The sequence below is a fragment of the Bubalus kerabau genome, chromosome X (assembly GCF_029407905.1).
Source record: "Bubalus kerabau isolate K-KA32 ecotype Philippines breed swamp buffalo chromosome X, PCC_UOA_SB_1v2, whole genome shotgun sequence".
Taxonomy (NCBI): domain Eukaryota; kingdom Metazoa; phylum Chordata; class Mammalia; order Artiodactyla; family Bovidae; genus Bubalus; species Bubalus kerabau.
This window is the reverse complement of record NC_073647.1, coordinates 22463275-22486141: the sequence shown is the minus strand read 5'-3', so window position 1 is coordinate 22486141 and position 22867 is coordinate 22463275. Positions and strand designations below refer to the sequence as shown.

Below are 22867 nucleotides of genomic sequence, written 5' to 3'. Positions count from 1 at the left end.
TATACAGTTCCTGTTAAAAGATCTGGCACATAGTAAGTGCTCAATACAGCCTATCTCTTCTTATTAGTACTCAAAAGGTAATGGGAAGCATTCTAACTTTATACACAGGAGAGAAAAAGGTGAAATAATGTTGATTTTTTAAAAAGCTACTTTGGTGTTGATTGTGGAAGTCAGATTAAACTCGCAGAGGTAGGAAATCTATTAGAATATAATTAGAATATTATTACTGTAATCTAGACCCAAGGGACGGAAGAAAGTAGTAATGGGAACAGAGAAGATATTGTCAAGGAAGAATTAATAGGATTAGATACTTAATAGGATACAGTCAAGAACTGAAGATGAACCTATAGCTCTGAGTCTTAAAACTGGGAGACTATTTTGATGCCATTATGGAAAATGAGGGAAATTGGGAAAGGAAGTTTAAGAAGTTAATCAGTCTTTTAAAACAATGGAATCACATTTTCAACAAAATGTAATTGTTAGTATAGTTCTTCCATTTAACATTTATTTAGATGCTTTTGTATAGTGAGAAGCTCAAAGTATTTTGTAATTCACTCAATTCACAAGTAAAGAGCAAGTTTTCCCAGAAGTAGGACAGAATTTTGCATATTGTTTTTCCCATTGAAAGTTGGAGCATTCCCCAACATCAACTATTTTAGGATCGTTAGTAGAAGTGGGTGGACACTTCTATTATTTATATCTTGCCAATTTCTCAAATGGATATGAGATAGTTTATAATAAAATAAGATTGTTAAAATAAGGATAAAAGGTCAAAAGCTATGTAACTGTCAAGGGCAAAGAGTACTGTATGGTAGAAACCTAGGTTAAGGAGATTTGCTGCACTTGAGCACTGAAGTTGGTTTTCAGTCCCATAGTATCTAAAAAGAAAATAGTAAGTCACCCACTTTTGCTCTCTGAAGGAGAGTATGCCTGAGAGATTTTAGTTGCCCAGTGGCACATTCCTCAATGAATTCTTGTTGAAAGAATAAAACAATTTGCAAACTAAGATCAAATTAAGTTTCTTTAAAACAAGTTAAGCTATTCCCTTAGAGAAGTAAGAGACAGTAGGTACTTTGCAGGTTCCAAGGAAAACTCAAAACCAAATCACAGAAATCTAATGTCATTGCTTTGTTGTTATTCAGTCTCTAAGTCACGTCCACCTCTGTGACCCCATGGGCTACAGCATACCAGGCTTGTCTGTCCTCCATTATCTCCTGGAATTTGCTTAAATTCATGTCCATTGAGTCAGTGATGCTATCTAACCATCTCATCCCTCTGCCACCCCCTTCTCCTTTTGCCTTCCATCTTTCTCAGCATCAGGGTCTTTTGCAATGAGTCAGCTCTTCACATCAGGTGGCCAAAGTACCAGAGCTTCAGCTTCAGCATCGTCCTTCCAATGAATATTCAGGGTTGATTTCCTTTAGGACTGACAGGTTTGCAAAATTATTATAGACCTTATGCTTACACAATGTTATATGTTAATTATATCTCAGAGCTGAAAAAAAAAAAAAGAAAATTAACTTCTCACTTGATGTTCTCAAGCTCTCTAATGCCTAGAAAACAACTAACAACTAGAGTCAAGGAGAAATTGTCCATTAACTGCCTAGTATAAAAAGGGTAACTTAAACCATACCCTTACTTAAATGTTGACCCAGAACCTAATATTAACTTGGGGCTGTGTGCTTATTTTAAAATAAATGCAAATATAGTCCAATCAGTTTGTAGGAAATACAAGGAATAAAAGAGTATATCAAACACTGGCACCTGGAAGCAGAATCAAAATGTGGGGCTTTTCACAAGACAAATGGCCTATTTCTTCAGTAAGTAAGTGGCATGGAACAAAATCAGGAGAGGAAGGCTGTTTTAAATAAAAGTAACCTAAAAGATCATGGCTGGAACATGTTTGAATCACTGAAAAAGGCATTTTTTTGAGAATCAGGAAAATTTAACATGGACTTGTTATTCAATAAAATTAAAGAATAACTCCGTTAGATGTGACGATGGCATTGTGTTTATGTGAAATAAAACATCCTCAGATTCATACAGAGTATTTAAGGTTAAAAAGATATCAGAGATATACTTAAAAGCACCCTCCTGCCCCCAAAATAAAAGGGGATAGTTGAAAAATGATGTACAAAATATAATCAATAGTTAAAACTGGATACTGAATACATGGAGGTTCTTTTTTGTGTGTTTTTAAATTTCCATTAAACAACTTTTAATGTAGTGTGCCAGGCACCACACATATATTAAATCTTTTCATCCCCACAATAATCCTATAACGTAGCTACTATTATTTCCCCCATTTTACTAAAAAATGAAATGAAATTAAATAATTGCCTTTGTTAATGTCAGAGTGAAAGTTCAAAATGTAATGAGGCAAGAAACACACATTTCTGTTTTGTACCTAAAAGGTTAAGTTTAATAGCTAAAAAGAAGTCATGGTTAAAGAAGACATGTAAAGAAATATGCAACTTAAGATATTTATCAGACCATTAAACTGCTGAAAATAACCCTTAATTTTCCACTCAGTCAGCACCCAGATTGAAAGTTAATGTTGTTTCTGTTTTCCCATTTCATTCATTTTCTACTTGTGCTTCATTTTATTTTAGTTTTAATTTTTGTTTTACAATTTTATTTAAATTTTAAAAGTTTTAATTTATTTTTTACTGAAGTATAATTGACCTACAATGCTATGTTAGTTCCAGGTGTACAACACAGCAATTCAATATTTCCATATATTACAAAAATGATCACCACTTGTGTTTCATTTTAAATGTTTATAATATATAATCTGCCACTATAGAAGTAAGTTGCTTTACAGTTTATATTAATAACCAGTTAAATTAGTCCTGATTTTCAAACTTCATAATCAGATAGAAATATATAATCAATTTTTAAATATCTGGTCTAATTTAGGGGAAGAAAAGAAAACTGCACAAATAAACCAGAGGTCACTTTAACTACTAGCTTTAGGTTCTTTCATTAAGAATGTCTTAAATGGCTACATACTCACAAAGACAAAGAGCAAAAGAATATCTTATTCATTAAAAAGTAACTGCTAAGTCACTTCAGTCGTGTCCGACTCTGTGCGACCCCGTACACGGCAGCCCACCAGGCTCCCCCGTCCCTGGGATTCTCCAGGCAAGAACACTGGAGTGGGTTGCCGTTTCCTTCTCCAATGCATGAAAGTGAAAAGTGAAAGTGAAGTCGCTCAGTCATGTCTGACCCTCAGCGACCCCATGGACTGCAGCCTTCCAGGCTCCTCCGTCCATGGGATTTTCTAGGCAAGAGTACTGGAGTGGGGTGCCATTGCCTTCTCCGATTAAAAAGTAAAAGAATCCTTTAAACCATACTTTCTTGCAAGTGGATGATAAGTGGGGCCTACGGAAGCCATGGTGCGGGAGAGAGAAGGAGAGGAAGCAGGAGCTGGAGAAATAAAACCTAGGGTTACAGGACAGTCTGGGTTTTGTGCCACTGGAACTTGGTGAGAGTAGCTGTAAAAGAATTCAGTAATTTTGGGCTAAGTCTTGGCTTGATATTTGTTAATGCTGAACATCTTTGGTTTCTGACCTTGTAAATTTCTTGTAGGATGAAATGAGCCCACAGATGGGACCTATTATAGTGCTAAGTGAATAATAAGTGCTTAATAACAGTTAAGCTCCCCAACTTGAACAAAAGTTTGCTTGTAGTTGGGTGAAAAAAAAAAATCCTGGTGATTTAATCTTTTGAATTCTGTGGCTAAGCCTTGGAAAAATCAAACATTTCATTCTGTATTATACTTTTACTATTAAACACACACACATACAACATAAGACAGATAGAATGTGTCCCTGAACTCAGATCACTGAGAAGTGAACACAAAATGATAGCATAAAGATCATTAAATGTGTCAAAAAATTTCTGCATCTGGGATTAAGAAAACTATGATAAACTATGACTATTATGAACTTGAAAATTAATTTCCATATATAGCATTCATCATCTTTGAGATCCCTTGAAGAAGCTAGATTCAAGGTAAAAGAGTATGCAGTATTTCAGGAAACTATCAATTTATTAAAATAGTTAATAACCCAAATAAATAGAGGTCTCCTTAGTTGTTTTGGATTTTGGTGTTTTTGCTTTTTTTAAAGAAACCATTTGTGGAATTAAAAATTTAATCACTTGTGACCTCACTTAGAATTATTTGACCATAGGTATTTACTTTTTTTAATGAATAGCTGTCAGTTTTTCAAAACTTCCTACCTGTTTGATTTGATGGAGGTGACTGACAGAAGCATGACTGGGAGAAGATAGCACAAACTGGAATTTAGAAGATAAAAGTCAAGTTTTCTTTAATGTTTCTGATTATTTCTAAACATTAAGTCAATGTTGAATGGCCTAAAGTATTTCTTGAGTGCCTGATGCATGCTATCAATAGCACTAATTAAATTTAAAGATTTAAAAAATAAAAAGTCCAATTGGATCTTGTCTGAAAATTATACTAATTGAAAATCTCTATATATCATAACAGAACAAAATAACCATTAACATAAATACAGGGCAGAAGAACATCAATAGAACAGTTTATCTCTAGCTTTCCCTTCTCAAGGCTCGAAGATCTTAAAATCACTTCATTTTTCCTTGCCAGTTTTAGCTCATTATCGAAACTTAGTGATAGGCATCAGAGAAGGCAATGGCACCCCACTCCAGTACTCTTGCCTGGAAAATCCCATGGATGGAAGACTCTGGTAGGCTGCAGTCCATGGGGTCACTAAGAGTCGGACACGACTGAGCGATTTCACTTTAACTTTTCACTTTCATGCATTGGAGAAGGAAATGGCAACCCACTCCAGTGTTCTTGCCTGGAGAATCCCAGGGACGGGGGAGCCTGGTGGGCTGCCGTGTATGGGGTCACACAGAGTCGGACACGACTGAAGCAACTTAGCAGCAGCAGCAGTGATAGGCATTACCCAAAAAAACCTGAAATGGTCATTAAATCAGTAGCTAATGTAATAAGCATGAGCTTCCCTAGTGGCTCAGTGGTGAAGAATCCACCTGCAATGCAGGAGACACGGGTTTGATCCCTGAGTTGGGAAGACCCCCTGGAGAAGGAAATGGCAACCCACTCCAGTATTCTTAAAGCCTGCCAGGCTCCTCTGTCCATGAGATGCTCCAGGCAAGAATACTGGAATGAGTTTCCATGCCCTCCTCCAGGGGATCTTCCCACCCACATCTGCTGCGTCTCCTGCTTTGCAGGCGATTCTTTACCTGCTGAGCCACCAGGGAAGCCCAAGAGTCAGACATGACTTAGCAACTAAACAACAACAACAACAATTTAATAAGCATACTAAAGAAACAAACAAAATAACTCCAAACATCTTGAAATCTATCTGGGGAAACTGAAATTTCATAATAAAGAATGACTAAGGGCAATCACTCACCTAGAGCCAGACATCCTGGAATGTGAAGTCAAGTGGGCCTTAGAAAGCATCACTACGAACAAAGCTAGTGGAGGTGATGGAATTCCAGTGGAGCTATTTCAAATCCTGAAAGATGATGCTGTCAAAGTGCTGCACTCAATATGCCAGCAAATTTGAAAAACTCAGCAGCGGCCACAGGACTGGAAAAGGGCAGTTTTCATTCCAATCCCAAAGAAAGGCAATGCCAAAGAATGCTCAAACTACCACACAATTGCACTCATCTCACACGCTAGTAAAGTGATGCTCAAAATTCTGCAAGCCAGGCTTCAACAGTACGTGAACCATGAACTTCCAGATGTTCAAGCTGGTTTTAGAAAAGGCAGAGGAACCAGAGATCAAGTTGCCAACATCCGCTGGATTATCTCAAAAGCAAGAGAGTTCTAGAAAAACATCTATTTCTGTTTTATTGACTATGCTAAAGCCTTTGAATGTGTCGATGACAATAAACTATGGAAAATTCTGAAAGATATGGGAATACCAGACCACCTGACCTGCCTCTTGAGAAACCTATATGCAGGTCAGGAAGCAACAGTTAGAATTGGACATGGAACAACAGACTGGTTCCAAATAGGAAAAGGAGTACATCAATGCTGTATATTGTCACCCTGCTTATTTAACTTATATGCTGAGTACATCATGAGAAATGCTGGACTGGAAGAAGCACAAGCTGGAATCAAGATTGCTGGGAGAAAGATCAATAACCTCAGATATGCAGATGACACCACCCTTATGGCAGAAAGTGAAGAAGAACTAAAAAGGCTCTTGATGAAAGTGAAAGAGGAGAGTGAAAAAGTTGGCTTAAAGCTCAACATTCAGAAAACTAAGATCATGGCATCTGGTCCCATCACTTCATGGCAGATAGATGCAGAAACAGTGGAAACAGTGTCAGACTGTATTTTTCTGGGCTCCAAAATCACTGCAGATGGTTATTGCGGCCATGAAATTAAAAGATGCTTACTCCTTGGAAGGAAAGTTATGACCAACCTAGATAGCATATTGAAAAGCAGAGATATTACTTTGCCAACAAAGGTCTGTCTAGTCAAGGCTATGGTTTTTCCAGTAGTCATGTATGGATGTGAGATTTGGACTGTGAAGAAAGCTGAGCACCGAAGAATTGATGCTTTTGAACTGTGGTGTTGGAGAAGACTCTTGAGAGTCCCTTGGACCGCAAGGAGATCCAACCAGTCCATCCTAAAGGAGATCAGTCCTGGGTGTTCATTGGAAGGACTGATGCTAAAGCTGAAACTCCAATACTTTGGCCACCTTATGCGAAGAGTTGACTCATTGGAAAAGACCCTGATGCTGGGAGGGATTGGGGGCAGGACGAGAAGGGGACCACAGTGGATGAGATGGCTGGATGGCATCACCGACTCGATGGACATGAGTTTGAGTGAACTCCAGGAGTTGGTGATGGACAGGGAGGCCTGGCGTGCTGTGATTCATGGGGTCACAGAGTCAGACATGACTGAACGATGGAACTGAACTGAACTGAAGGGCAGTCACGTTCAAGGAATTCAGCACATTTTACTCTTGCTTGGTCAGATACTTGTCTAGGCCAGGGGTCCCCAACCTATAGTGGTCCGTAGCCTTTTAGGAAGTGGGCTGCACAGCATGAGGTATGTGAGTGAAGCTTCATATTCTACTCCCCATTTCTTGCATTACAGCCTGAACCATTCATACCCCACTCCATCACCCCCACCCATGTCCATGGAAAAATTGTCTTCCACAAAATCTGTCCTTGGTACCAAAAAGTTTGGAGACTGCTGGTCTTGGCCCTTTGTCTTTTGAAGGACTATTTTCTCCTTTTTGGTCTTTTCTCAAAGCTTATGAAGAACCATACAAGAGGGAGATGAAAGAACAGAGAGATGTAAAGCTGTGTGAAAATAAGGCTTGAGAATTATGTTTAGAATTCATTTATCCATTCCGTCTGTAGCCTGATTGGCTCTTGAAATGCTAGATGATGCTAGATAATGAATATAACATATCTTACATTCACATTATATCTTAAGATCACATTGAATTGTGCATTTAAACATGTTTAATGAGCACCTACCATACGCGAAAGCCCTGTGCTAGATCCTGAGGATCCAAAGATAAATAAGACATTTTCCTGTCTTTTAGAAATTCAAAGTCCAGGTTGGGAGAACTAGGCCACAGGTAAGTGCCAGGACAAGCTAGGATTCGTAGGAGTTCAAAGGACAAAGAAAATAATTCTGCCTAGGGTGTTGGAGCTGGCTTCACAGAAGAGTGCAGGAATTCATTAGAGAAGAGAAAGGAGGCTATTTCTTTTTTTTTTTTATAAGCAATTATATTTTTTCCATTTATTGTTTTTTTTTAAAAAGTATTTTTAACTGAAAGATAATTGCTTTACAATATTGTGTTGGTTTCTGCCATACAGAAATGTTACACTTTTAACCTGTCAACTTTTTTTTTAAGTCTTTTTAAAAATACATATTTATCTGTTTATTTGACTGCACCAGGTCTTAGTTACAACACAGAGGCTCTAGAGCCCATAGGGCTCACGAGTTGTGCTCAGGCTTAGCTGCCCTGTGACACGTGGAACCTTAGTTCCCTGACCAGGGATCAGACCAGTGTCCCTTGTATTGGAAGGCAGATTCTTTTTTTTTTTTTTTAATTTTATTTTATTTAACTTTACAATATTGTATTGGTTTTGCCATATATTTCTGGGAGTGGAAAGAGATGCTCAGGTAGAGAGGCATATTTGGGAAACAGAGAAGCTCAGGGTGGCTGAAACTTGGCATATGGTAGAGCATGACAGGAAGCAAACTTAAGGGAGAAATTTGGTTGAAACCAGGTTGTTGTTTTTGGACTTTAGCCTTTGAGCCCAATAGGAAACCCAAAGAATAGGTCTCTCTGAGTTCTTAAACCTCAAGGGTATTTTAGACAAGAAGATCATATCTGTTTTTGAAAGGCTACCCTAGCAGTGAATGCAGAACAAATTGACGGTGGAGGGAAGAGGGACTAGAAGCAGGGTCATGGACCGGGCAAAAGATAACAAAGGATGGGAGGGATGAAGGTAAGGAGGCAGATTGGAGAAATGATAAGAAAGTAAAAGGAACTAAAGACTGGCCTGAGGGTTCCAGTTGAAACTATAGGTAGATAGTGGCCAAGAAAGGCAGTAAGAGGAGCAGGTTGCTGGTGGGGTGGGGGAAAAGAATGAGTGCTCAGAAAATGTGTGTTGGATAAACAAGTGTTCTTATGAAGCAGATAGTCTGAATTGTTATTAGGTTTTACAATTTGTTATATGACTTTAAAGTCACTCAGTTGTGTCTGACTCTTTGCGACCCCATGGACTGCAGCATGCCAGGCTTCCCTGTCCATCGCCAACTCCCAGAGCTTGCACAAACTCATATCCATTGACTCGAGGATGCCATCCACCCATCTCATCTTCTGTCACCCCCTTCTCCTCCTGCCTTACCTCACCAATTTTATTTTGCTTAAGATAGTTCTGAAATCAGTTTTTTTCTTATTATTTTCTAGAAGGTGGAGGAAACAGCCAAGTTTCAATAACATTGACACATCATTAACCAAAGTTCATAACTTATAGTAGAGTTCACGCTTAGTGTTATACATCATGAGTTCAGATAAGTGTATAGTAACACAAATCCATCATTACAACATCATACTAAGCAGATTCACAACCTATTAATCCTGATCTTTAATTTTTTTCAACAGAAATTAACTCACTTGTTTCTCATTATGAAACAATTGATACATGCTTAGTATAAAACATAATTAATGAGGAAAAAAGCATCACCCACTATCCAGAAATGGCCATAGTAAAATATTTCAGTGTTTATTTTTCCAGATACTATTTTCCAGTTTGAGTTTTTTATTTTTTCTAATAACACATGCCAGCTCTGCATCTGGAGCACCTGAGCTCTTAGCTCCTGGTCTGCATTCTATCAAAATGTCTACTGTTCATTAAATTCTGTGCAAGTGCAGTTTAGAAGGTGACCAGTATACACCCTCAAATGCATACTTGTTAGTCAAAGCATATACCAACTTTGATGCTGAGTGGGATGTTTTGAACACTGAAACGGCCATCAGGACTAAAGATGTGGTTGAAGTCAACATCATCAACAATTTGACCATCTACAGCAAAGAACAGAGGCATAATATTACTTTTGCCTGTCAGAGAAGGACCGAAAAGGGACTTGCATCAGCAGTGAAGACAGACTTGTCCAGCCACCTGGAGAAGGTGATTTGGGGCCTTCTGAAAACACCTGCTCAATACAAGGATTCCAAGCTCAATGGCTCCTCTGTGAAGGGGCTGGTGACTGATGAAAACTCGCAATGAAATCACCTCCTCAAGGACCAACCAGGAGCTGGAGCAAATAAAAAGTCTACAAGGAAATGTACAAGAGCTGCAGCAAACAAACAGTCTACAAGGAAATGTATAACACTGATCCGGAGAATGACATTATTTCTGATACATCTGGCAACTTCTGCAAGCTGACTGTTACCCTTGAAAAGGGTAGAAGAGCAGAGGATGGCTCTGTCATTGACTATGAACTGACTGGCCCAAGATAACTGAGATCTCTATAATGCTGGAATGAGGAGGAAAGGAACTGATGTCCCCAGGTAGATCAGCATCAAGTGTCACCTCTGGAAAGTATTTGAAAGGTCCAAGAGCAATAGCCCTTACGATCAAGAAGGAGGACAAAGGAAAACGCTTTCCTGAATCTGGTCCAATGTATTTAAACAAGAAGCCTCTGTATTTTGCTGACTAACTGTACAACTCCATGAAGGGCAAAGGAATTCATGATAAGGTCCTAATTAGAATCATGGTGTCACTTTTCACTTTCATGCATTGGAGAAGGAAATGGCAACCCACTCCAGTGTTCTTGCCTGGAGAATCCCAGGGACGGGGGAGCCTGGTGGGCTGCCGTCTATGGGGTCGCACAGAGTCGGACATGACTGAAGTGACTTAGCAGCAGCAGCAGCATCCTGCAGTGAAGGAAGGGGACACATTAAAAATTGGGTCTGAATTTAAGGGCAAGTGTGCTGGGGCCCTGTACTATAACATTCAGGAGGACAGCAAGAGTGACTACTGGAAAGTGTTGCTTTGCCTGAGTTGTAGGGGTGATGCCTGACATGTAACAGGTGTCCAGAAGTGGGCCATGTGTGCTTCCAGCTGACAGTTCTACAAAATCAGTTTGCTATTAACAATCCCCTTGTGCCCATCCCCGTGAGGATGACCTTAGCATTGCCTTTTCCCCCACCCTGCCTAAGCACTCCTGGTTTTCCAAGCAAGTCTCTCCTTTTACTCAAAGAAATGAACGTTCAAAGCAGTCAGAAGTAAAATCTATGATATAAAACTCTTTGCTTGCCTCTGTTGCACTGCATGGTAAATAGAAGCAAAACAAAATCCAAATATATTCCAAGTACCTTTCCATGTTAAAATTTATCTGCAACATCATTTTTAAAGTCTTTCCATGTTAAAATTCACCTGCAACACCATTATTATAGAAGTACCATAATAAGAAGCACCTATTTATGTGCCAGACGTATCTTAGACCACTCAATTCTCACAACTCCATGATATAGATATCATTATTGTTTCACTGTCCCCATTTTTTTTTTATTGGCCATACTCTGTGGCTTGTAGGATCTTAATTCCCTGACCAGGGATTGAACCTATGCCCCCTGCAAAGGAAGCACAGAGTTCTATCCACTGGACTGTCAGGGAATTCCCTATTGTCACCATTTTAAATTTAGAAAACTGAAGGCCAGAGAAATTAAGCAACTTGCCTAGTAATACAGCTAATAATTGCTCGAACTGGGACTCAAACACAGATAAGGAAGGTCATTTATTTAATCTGTTCCCTGTTGCAGGACATTCATACTGTTGCCACATATAAATAATGCTATGATAACAACCTTTAAGCTAATCTTTACATATATTCTTAATGAATTCTTTAGGATAAATTCATAGAGTTGGAATTTCTGGATCACAAGGCTGTTGATACCCATTGCTGAACTACCCTCCAGAAAGCTCATACAAATTCACTTTCCAGCAGTGTTATGAAAATCTTGATTTCCTTGTACTTCTCCAACATTAGATATTACTGCTAATTTTTTTAAAATTGTATGTCCGGATTTCCTTGGTGGTCCAGTGGTTGAGAATCTTCCTTGCAATGCAGGGGGACATGGGTTCAATCCCTGGTTGGAGAACTAAGATCCCACATGCCACTTTGGAGCCTGCATGCCACAATTAGAGAGTCTGTGCATTTTTCCATGGACCGTGATGAGATATCATGTGTCACAACCTGATGCAACCAAATAAATGTTTTTTTTTTAAACTGTATGCCAACTCTTAAGGGATATTATAAAAGTAATCTATTTTCCAAAGCAAGTAGAAAACACTGTGATTTATCCAATAAAGAGTTTTGGATATTCTCTCCCAATGTACCCCAATATTAGCAGTAATCATTGAGAAGTTGTGCAGTAACACGCACCAAATCTTAAAAAAAAATTAGTTTTACCTTTAAAAAGTTCTCATATTTATTTCCACACACATACATATCTTTAAACAAGCAGAATTTTAACATGTTTAATTCATGCTACTGATGCTCATATCATCATTATTCAAATGCCCAGAAAGTTTACAATATAGAAGGTGCAACACTAGGTTTATAAGATTTACAATCTAATTGAAAAGACATGATTACTTGAACTTAAAAATATAATACAGTCTATGTACAAGGTGGTGCTTTATCTAAATGATAAATGATTGCTATTGAAAACAAAACAAAAGAAGAGAATTGCACGGTGTGGCAAACTTCTAATTATGAAAGACTTCCTGGAAGTGATTATTTTTAACTGATATCTAAATGAGTACACATCAAGGCTATATATTGTCACCCTGATTATTTAACTTACATGCAGGGTACATCGTGTGAAATGCCAGGCTGGATGAAACACAAGCTAGAATCAAGATTGCCAGGAGAAATATCAATAACCTCAGATATGCAGATGATACCACCCTTGTGGCAAAAAGCAAAGAGGAACTAAAGAGCCTCCTGATGAAAGTGAAAGAGGAGAGTGAAAAAGCTGGCTTAAAACTCAACATTCAGAAAACTAAGATCATGGCACCTGGTCCCATCACTTCATGGCAAATAGATGAGGAAGCAAAGGAAACAGTGACAGACTACTTTCTTGGGCTCCAGAATTACTGCAGATGGTGACTGCAGCCATGAAATGAAAAGATGCTTGCTCCTTGGAAGAAAAGTTATGACAAACCTGTGAAGTGAAAGTTGCTCAGTTGTGTCCAACTCTTTGCGACCCCATGAGCTATACAGTCCATGGAATTCTCTAGGCAAAATACTGAAGTGGGTAGCCTTTCCCTTCTCCAGGGGATCTTCCCAATCCAGGGATTGAACCCGGGTTTCCCACATTGCAGGTGAATTCTTTACCAACTGAGCTATCGGGGAAGCTCATGACAAACCTAGACAGAATATTAAAAAGCAGAGACATTACTTTGCTGACAAAGGTCCATCTAGTTAAAGCTATGGTTTTTCCAGTAGTCATTTTTGGATGTGAGAGTTGGACCATGAAGAAAGCTGAGTGCTGAAGAACTGATGCTTTTGAACTGTGGTGTTGGAGAAGACTCTTGAGAGTCCCTTGGACTGCAAGGAGATCAAACCAGTCAGTCCTAAGGAAATCAGTCCTGAATATGCATTGGAAGGACTGATGCTGAAGCTGAAGCTCCAATACTTTGGCCACCTGATGTGAAGAACTGACTCATTTGAAAAGACCCTGATGCTGGGAAAGATTGAAGGCAGGAGGAGAAGGGGACGACAGAGGATGAGATGGTTGGATGGCATCACCAAATCGATGGACATGAGTTTGAGCAAGCTCCGGGGGTTGGTGATGGACAGGGAAGCCTGGTGTGCTGCAGTCCATGGGGTTGCAAAGAGTCAGACACAACTGAATGACTGAACTGAACTGAAAAGACAGGAAGGAATTGGTTTAGCTTCAGACAAAGGCTCAGAATTTCCTAATGAGAAAAACTTTATCCAGGAAATCCTGAGAAGATTGCCTGACTGAAATTGATGACATCAATAAGGATACAGTGTGAAATGTCTGTGGAAGGTAGGGTTTGAAACTGAGCTGAGCTAGATAATTATAAGCCACAATAAAACTTTTAAATTGAACAAAATATGGATCAAATATTGGACTTGGTTGGTCTTTTAGTAATAACTTGGAAAATTAATTGTAGAAAAGGCATTTAGAAGAGAATTCTCCCAAAGGTTAAGTACTATAGGTGGTATATGCAAGGGAGTTGCTTCAGGTAATTTTTCTATATGAAACGAAGTTTTAAAATAGAAATAGTTTCCTGAGATGTCAATAAATGTCACTGGTATCCTTCGTGTATTAATAAATTTCCCATTGTGTCATTCTCTCACACTTTAGGGGAAAAAAGTCCTTGGGAGGAAGCAAGAGTACTGGCACCAGGAATGGTGTCACAGGGCAGGGAGGGTAGGAGTGGGAGCAGGGGCCTGGGAGGGTGCTGGGTGAAGCTGATTCCCAAGTGTTCTCTCTAGTGAAGGAATTAAGATAGGAGGAAACATCATGCTTAGTTCCATTTAAGAGAAACCACAGAAAACTAATATTGTAAAGACATTAAATTTTAAAAATGCTTAACTTTCCAAGGTTTGCTAATTTTAACCTATTTCTTACTGTAGTTACTAGAGATAAAGCACTTAGAAAATTCTGAACAAGGGTTATATGCTGTTTATGAATGCCTCTGCCTAGTTCCCCAAACAATTTAAAATGGGTTATGCAGACACTGAACATGAACTGAACGTAGGATAGAAGGACAGAGCATAAAGCAGGATAAGGAATGTATTACACACTCACTATCACGTGGGCCATAAATTAGATTTAGAGTTCGTAGTTGCCAATGTGTAAAACAAAACCAAATCAGGTAAACAAACATTGGTAGCCATAAAACTAAAACAGGCAAATTGCTCAAGTAAAGTCCAACTGTTCCCGACAGGAAGATCACAAACTTTTCCTGCTTTTGCTGGAGTAGAGGGAGGTGGAGATGGAGAAGACAGAGCTGCACCAAGTTTAACAGAGTTTCCAGGAACAGAATTCCTAGTGGAGGAGTTGGAAACAGGCATGCCAACCTCAGAGGTTTCAGGGGATACAGCAAAGGGGTAACTTGGGGGAAGACATAGTCTCCATAAGCAGAAGAGGACCTCCATTACTGCTCATCAGAAGTGGGGTGGAATGGTGCTTCCCTGGTGGTCCAGTGTTTAAGACTCCATGCTCCCATCGCAGGGAGCAAAGGTCTGATCCCTGATCAGGGAACTAAGATCCTGCATGCTGTGTAGTGTGGCCAAGAAAAAAAAAGTGGGGTGGGGTGGAGTGATTTCCTGACAGTGGTGAAGAAAAATTTGAGCTTAATTAAGAAAATAATTGTGAGATAGAAGATTTTTACAAGGTTTGTACATATAAATCTCTATTTGTGTGTTAAATGGCACCCATAATTCTTTATAGCTCAGGGCTTCCCTTATAGCTCAGTTAGAAAAGAATCTGCCTGCAATGCAGGAGACCTGGGTTCGATTCCTGGGTTGGGAAGATCCCCTGGAGAAGGAAACGGCAACCAAATCCAATATTCTTGCCTGGAGAATCCCATGGACAGAGGAGCCTGGCAGGCTACAGTACATGGGGTCGCAAGAGTCAGACACGACTTAGCAACTAGAGAGAGAGAGATGATTATAAATGTCCTCAATCACCACATTTTTTTTCTAAAACACTGTTCTGCCTACAATTTAATACATTAAAATCAGTGCCAGTTAAATTTTTTAAATTGTGGTAAAATATACATAAAATTGGGTGTTAGTTCTAAAAGGTCTTGTAAATCTTCATAGAACCGTTCAACTTCAGCTTCTTCAGCATTACTGTTTGGGGCATAGGCTTGGATTACTATGATATTGAATGGTTTGCCTTGGAAACGAATAGAGATCATTCTGTCATTTTTGAGATTGCATCCAAGTACTGCATTTCGGACTCTTTTGTTGACCATGATGGCCACTCCATTTCTTCTGAGGGATTCCTGCCCACAGTAGTAGATATAATGGTCATCTGAGTTAAATTCACCCATTCCAGTCCATTTCAGTTCGCTGATTCCTAGAATGTCAATGTTTACTCTTGCCATCTCCTGTTTGACCACTTCCAATTTGCCTTGATTCATGGACCTGACATTCCAGGTTCCTATGCAATACTGCTCTTTACAGCATTGGACCTTGCTTCTATCACCAGTCACATCCTTTTCATTATACGGGACTGGAATGCAAAAGTAGGAAGTCAAGAAACACCTGGAGTAACAGGAAAATTTGGCCTTGGTATACAGAATGAAGCAGGGCAAAGGCTAATAGAGTTCTGCCAAGAGAACGCACTGGTCATAGCAAACACCCTCTTCCGACAACACAAGAGAAGACTCTACACATGGACATCACCAGATAGTCAACACCAAAATCGGATTGATTATATTCTTTGCAGCCAAAGATGGAGAAGCTCTATACAGTCAGCAAAAACAAGACCAGGAGCTGACTGTGGCTCAGATCATGAACTCCTTATTGCCGAATTCAGACTGAAATTGAAGAAAGTGGGGGAAACCACTATACCATTCATGTATGACCTAAATCAAATCCCTTATGACTATACAGTGGAAGTGAGAAATAGATTTAAGGGCCTAGATCTGATAGATAGAGTGCCTGATGAACTATGATCAGAGGTTCATGACATTGTACAGGAGACAGGGATCAAGACCATCCCCATGGAAAAGAAATGCAAAAAAGCAAAATGGCTGTCTGAGGAGGCCTTACAAATAGCTGTGAAAAGAAGAGAAGCAAAAAGCAAAGGAGAAAAGGAAAGATATAAGCATCTGAATGCAGAGTTCCAAAGAATAGCAAGGAGAGATAAGAAAGCCTTCTTCAGCGATCAATGCAAAGAAATAGAGGAAAACAACAGAATGGGAAAGACTAGAGATCTCTTCAAAAAAATTAGAGATACCAAGGGAACATTTCATGCAAAGATGGGCTCAATAAAGGAAAGAAATGGTAGGGACCTAACAGAAGCAGAAGATATTAAGAAGAGGTGGCAAGAATACACAGAAGAACTGTACAAAAAAGAGCTTCACAACCCAGATATTCACGATGGTGTGATCACTCACCTAGAGCCAGACATCCTGGAATGCGAAGTCAAGTGGACCTTAGGAAGCATCACTATGAACAAAGCTAGTGGAGGTGATGGAATTCCAGTGGAGCTATTTCAAATCCTGAAAGATGATGCTGTCAAAGTGCAGCACTCAATATGCCAGCAAATTTGGAAAACTCAGCAGTGGCAACAGGACTGGAAAAGGGCAGTTTTCATTCCAATCCCAAAGAAAGGCAATGCCAAAGAATGCTCAAACTACCGCACAATTGCACTCATCTCACACGCTAGTAAAGTGATGCTCAAAATTCTGCAAGCCAGGCTTCAACAGTACGTGAACCGTGAACTTCCAGATGTTCAAGCTGGTTTTAGAAAAGGTAGAGGAACCAGAGATCAAATTGCCAACATCCTCTGGATCATGGAAAAAGCAAAACAGTTCCAGAAAAACATCTATTTCTGCTTTATTGACTATGCCAAAGCCTTTGACTGTGTGGACCACAATAAACTGTGGAAAATTCTTCAAGAGATGGGAATACCAGACCATCTGACCTGCCTCTTGAGAAACCTATATGCAGGTCAGGAAGCAACAGTTAGAACTGGACATGGAACAACAGACTGGTTCCAAATGGGAAAAGGAGTATGTCAATGCTGTATATTGTCACCCTGCTTATTTAACTTATATGCAGAGTACATCATGAGAAATGCTGGACTGGAAGAAGCACAAGCTGGAATCAAGATTGCCAGGAGAAATATCAATAACCTCAGAAATGCAGATGACACCACCCTTATGGCAGAAAGTGAAGAGGAACTCAAAAGCCTCTTGATGAAAGTGAAAGAGGAGAGTGAAAAAGTTGGCTTAAAGCTCAACATTCAGAAAACTAAGATCATGGCATCTGGTCTCATCACTTCATGGCAGATAGATGGGGAAACAGTGGAAACAGTGTCAGACTTTATTTTTTGGGGCTTGAAAATCACTGCAGATGGTGATTGCAGCCATGAAATTAAAAGACACTTACTCCTTGGAAGGAAAGTTATGACCAACCTAGATAGCATATTAAAAAGCAGAGATATGTCTGTCTAGTCAAGGCTATGGTTTTTCCAGTGGTCATGTATGGATGTGAGAGTTAGACTGTGAAGAAAGCTGAGCGCTGAAGAATTGATGCTTTTGAACTGTGGTGTTGGAGAAGACTCTTGAGAGTCCCTTGGACTGCAAGGAGATCCAACCAGTCCATCCTAAAGGAGATCAGTCCTGGGTGTTCACTGGAAGGACTGATGCTGAAGCTGAAACTCCAGTACTTTGGCCATCTCATGCGAAGAGTTGACTCATTGGAAAAGACTCTGATGCTGGGAGGGATTGGGGGCAGGAGGAGAAGTGGACGATAGAGGATGCGATGGCTGGATGGCATCACCGACTCAGTGGACATGAGTTTGAGTGAACTCCGGGTGTTGGTGATGGACAGGGAGGCCTGGTGTGCTGTGATTCATGGGGTCGCAAAGAGTTGGACATGACTGAGCAACTGAACTGAGTTGAACTGATACATAAAATTTACCATCTTACATTTACCGTTTTTTAATTGTACAGTTCAGTACAATTAGTGCTGTTAAATAAGTACATTTGTGTTGTTATGTAACCAATCTCTAGAATCCTTTTCATCTTGCAAACACGAAACTCTATAGACCCATGAAAGAACACCGCCCTCAAGCCTCTGGCAAACACTATTCCAATCTGTCTCTGGGAATTTGAATACTCTAGATTCCTGCAGCGCCAAATTTAGGGACAGTCTAGTATGAGACATGATCCTTAAACTTAAGTTTCATGCATTCAGTAACACTTTTTAAGTACAGTTGACCCTTGAACAACATGGATTTGAACTGCACACATCGATTTATACATGGATTGTTTTTTTCAATAAATATACAGCTGGCCCTGAGGGTTCCCACTCGTGGGTTCAAACAACCACAGATTGCAAATAATACACAACCTTTGGCTGGTTGGATCTGAGGATTCAAACCCTTGGATATGGAGGGCAGGCTATTGGACTGGAATATGCTCAGATTTTGGTATCATCTGCATCATGGAATAAATCCCCCATGGATATACCAAGGTACCAAGGGACAATTATATTTTCAAAACAATATTTGTATCAAGAATGATTTTTCTATTTTGCAATGTGATATATTAGCTAGAAATGAAAACATCTCTATTGTTGATGCTCTGTGAAAAACATTCAAATAGTATAGAAATACATAAGGCAGAAGTAAAAATTTTCCCACAATTCCATGCTCCAGAGATTACTAATAATAGATTGATATATATCCTTCTTGACATCTGTAAATATATAGATCATGTTATACATGTGATTCTGAACCCTGGGTTTAATTACTAGGTACAAAGGTGAGTGAGGCTGCTCAGGATGGTAGAGTGGAAAGATGGAAGAAACCTGGGCCTCTGATGACATCACTGAGCCACTGAAGTAACCAACCCTGGAACCTCCTTTAACAAACTTCTTGTTATTTGATATAATAAAGGTCCCTTATTGTTTAAGTCACTTCTAGTTGAATTTTGTTGCTTTTGCCCAAAACATTCTAATTATCATTTCATTCTCCTAGATAATTCAGCCTATCTATAGTGAAGGCAGATATATATCTCCATAAATTTTATAATGAGGTAATACTTGGAACAAAATAAAAGCATATGCATAATGCTGTTGCTGCTAAGTTGCTTCAGTCGTGTCCGACTCTGTGCGACCCCATAGATGGCAGCCCACCAGGCTCCACCATCCCTGGGATTCTCCAGGCAAGAACACTGGAGTGGGTTGCCATTTCCTTCTCCAATGCATGAAAGTGAAAAGTGAAAGTGAAGTCACTCAGTTGTGTCCGACCTTTGCGACCTCATGGACTGCAGCCTACCAGGCTCCTCCATCCATGGGATTTTCTAGGCAAGAGTACTGGAGTGGGTTGCCACTGCCTTCTCCTATAATGCTGTTACAGCAAGCTAAACCAATAAGCCTTGAAATTCTCATCATCAAATAAGGTAAAATGACTTCAGTTCTGCCAAACCTAATCCATTGTACAAGATGGTTTATTTTAAATATGCATGATATTGAGCTGAACCTTATGGGAATTAAGAGCCTAGAAATCCTAAGGAAAATTATGCATTTAAAAAATGCCAGGTACCTAGTTTCTCTACATAGGTACTATTACTAGTAAAAAACATATTTAATGAGCATTTAGCAGTATTCTTGCCTTTAGAATTCCATGGATAGAGGAGCCTGGTGGGCTACAGTCCATGGTGTGGCAAAGAGTTGGACAACTTTCATTTTTGGTAGGTATCATTGCTGTGCCAAGTGTTTTACACTGATTGATATAATCACAACAAACTTATGAGGCAGAAGCTATTATATTCCCATTTTACAGATGAGGAAATTAAGGTGCAGAAAGGATAATCTGTCCCCAGATAATCAAGTTCATATGTATAGTGCCATTTATAGGTCCTTGCCTCTTAGTCATATTTTAACCCAATCCATTCTGGCTTCTTCTACCCTTTTTTACAATGAACTTTCTTTCAAATTAAAGTTCACGATAAGCTCTATTTTGGTAACTCAAAGGACACATTTCAGTCTTTATAATGTTTAACCACTTTTATTTTCTGTGGTTTTTCATGGTACTACTCTCTTCTGAGTCTCCTCCCATCTCTCTGACCATTCCATCATAGTCTTATTTGGTGGAGCCTTTTCTGAGATTGTCAAAAAAGCAAGAGAGTTCCAGAAAAACATCTATTTCTGCTTTATTGACTATGCCAAAACCTTTGAGTGTGGATGACAACAAACTGTGGAAAATTCTTGAAGAGATGGGAATACCAGACCACCTGACCTGCCTCTTGAGAAACCTGTATGCAGGTCAGGAAGCAACAGTTAGAACTGTACATGGAACAACAGACTGGTTCCAAAGCAGGAAAGAAGTATGTCAACAGACTGGTTCCAAATAGGAAAAGGAGTACGTCAAGGAAAAGGAGTACGTCAAAGCTGTATATTGTCATCCTGCTTATTTAAATTATATGCAGAGTACATCATGAGAAACGCTGGGCTGGATGAAGCACAAGCTGGAATCAAGATTGCCAGGAGAAATATCAATAACCTCAGATATGCAGATGACACCACCCTTATGGCAGAAAGCAAAGAAGAACTAAAGAGCCTCTTGGTGAAAGTGAAAGAGGAGAGTGAAAAAGTTGGCTTAAAGCTCAACATTCAGAAAACTAAGATCATGGCATCTGGTCCCATCACTTCATGGCAGATAGATGGGGAAACAGTGGAAACAGTGTCAGACTTTATTTTTCTGGGCTCCAAAATCACTGCAGATGGTGACTGCAGCCATGAAATTAAAAGACGCTTACTCCTTGGAAGGAAAGTTATGACCAACCTAGACAGCATATTAGAAAGCAGAGACATTACTTTGCCAACAAAGGTCTGTCTAGTCAAGGCTATGGTTTTTCCAGTAGTCATGTATGGATGTGAGAGTTGGACTTAAAGAAAGCTGAGTGCTGAAAAATTGATGCTTTTGAAATGTGGTGATGGAAAAGACTCTTGAGAGTCCCTTGAACTGCAAAGAGATCCACCCAGTCCATCCTAAAGGAAATCAGTCCTGAATATTCATTGGAAGGACTGATTCTGAAGCTGAAACTCCAATACTTTGGCCGTCTGATTCAAAGAACTGACTCATTGGAAAAGACTCTGATGCTGGGAAAGATTGAAGGTGGGAGGAGAAGGGGACGACAGAAGATGAGGTAGTTGGATGGTATCACTGACTCAACGGACATGAGTTTGAGTGAACTCCAGGAGTTGGTGATGAACAGGGAGGCCTGGCGTGCTGCGATTCATGGGGTCACAAAGAATCAGACTGAGCAACTGAACTGAACTGAACTGAACTTTCTGAGATTGATTTTTAAAGGTTTTTCCTATTCCTCTTCTTCTCTTATACTCTCTCCGTAGGTCATTTCATTCATTCCCATAGCTTCAAATAAGGATCTATTAATGATCCTAAATGTATCTCTAGCCCAGATCTCTATCCCAAGCTTCAAACCTGTATATATAACATCTCCACTTGAAAATATCAGAGAACCTCAAACTTAACAAGTCCAAAACTAAACTCATCTTCCCTTTTAAATCTACCCTTCTGCCAATGTTCCCTTTCTCCATGGTACCACTATCCCATCAGTTGCCCAAGTCAGAGAGCTGGTAATCATCTTTGCCTCCATGGTGTCCCACTCTCCATCAAATCTATCACCAACTGATCCTACTTTTCAAATATCTCATGGATCTGCCCACTGCCACCACATTTGTCCAAGTTACTATCAGCTGTTTGCCAGAGTTACTACAGTTGTCCATCTGATCTTCTTACATCTACTTTTGTCCTCTTCCAATCTACTTGCTACCCTGAAGCCAGGGTAATCTTTTAGAAGTGCAAATTTGATCACAGACTTAGATTTGTCTGTGATTTGGTCAATCACAGACAGAATTCTTCAACGAGTTTCCATTGAAAATAGGATAAAGTGGAAAGTCTTTCCTCTTTTTGGCTGTACTGCATGGCTTGTGGGACCTTAGTTTCCCTAACCAGGGTTTGATTTCAGGCCCTGGCAGTGAAATCCTAACCACTGGACTGCTAAGCAATTCCCAAAGTGCAAAATCTTTAAAAATGACTTTTAAGGCCCTACAAGATTTTTGGAGAAGGAAATGGCAACTCACTCCAGTATTCTTGCCTGGAGAATCCCATGGACAGAGGAGCCTGGTGGGCTACAGTCCACAGGGTCGCAAAGAGTCGGACACGACTGAGTGACCTCACTGTAACAAGATTTTTCACAAGTTTACATCTCCAACGTCATTTCTCACCATTTCATCTTTACTTTCACTCTAGCTAGAATGGATAGAGGAAGAAAGATTTGTTTAATGAACAGTTCTAATTTTTCCTCAATATACTATTATTGCATTTGTGGCAATAATATTGAATATCATTTTATAAAGAGGAAAGTGCTCAGTTTTAAGATTAGAAAGCAATATTTTAAAATAGAATCCAAGCTATAGCATTTCATTAAAAAGTTCTATAGCTTTCATCATATTAAATCATATAAGAGAAATATATGAATAATTGTATATCAACAAAGCAGATAATCTAAACGAAAGGGACAAATTTCTAAAAACACACAAATTACCAACACTAAC

The 22867-nt window shown here is 39.5% G+C and overlaps 1 pseudogene; it reads left to right on the top strand.

Annotated features, from left to right (window-relative positions):
* The first annotated feature begins 9393 nt into the window (after positions 1-9393).
* LOC129639584 (annexin A2-like) lies at positions 9394-10579 on the top strand (annotated as a pseudogene).
* Positions 10580-22867: the final 12288 nt, after the last annotated feature.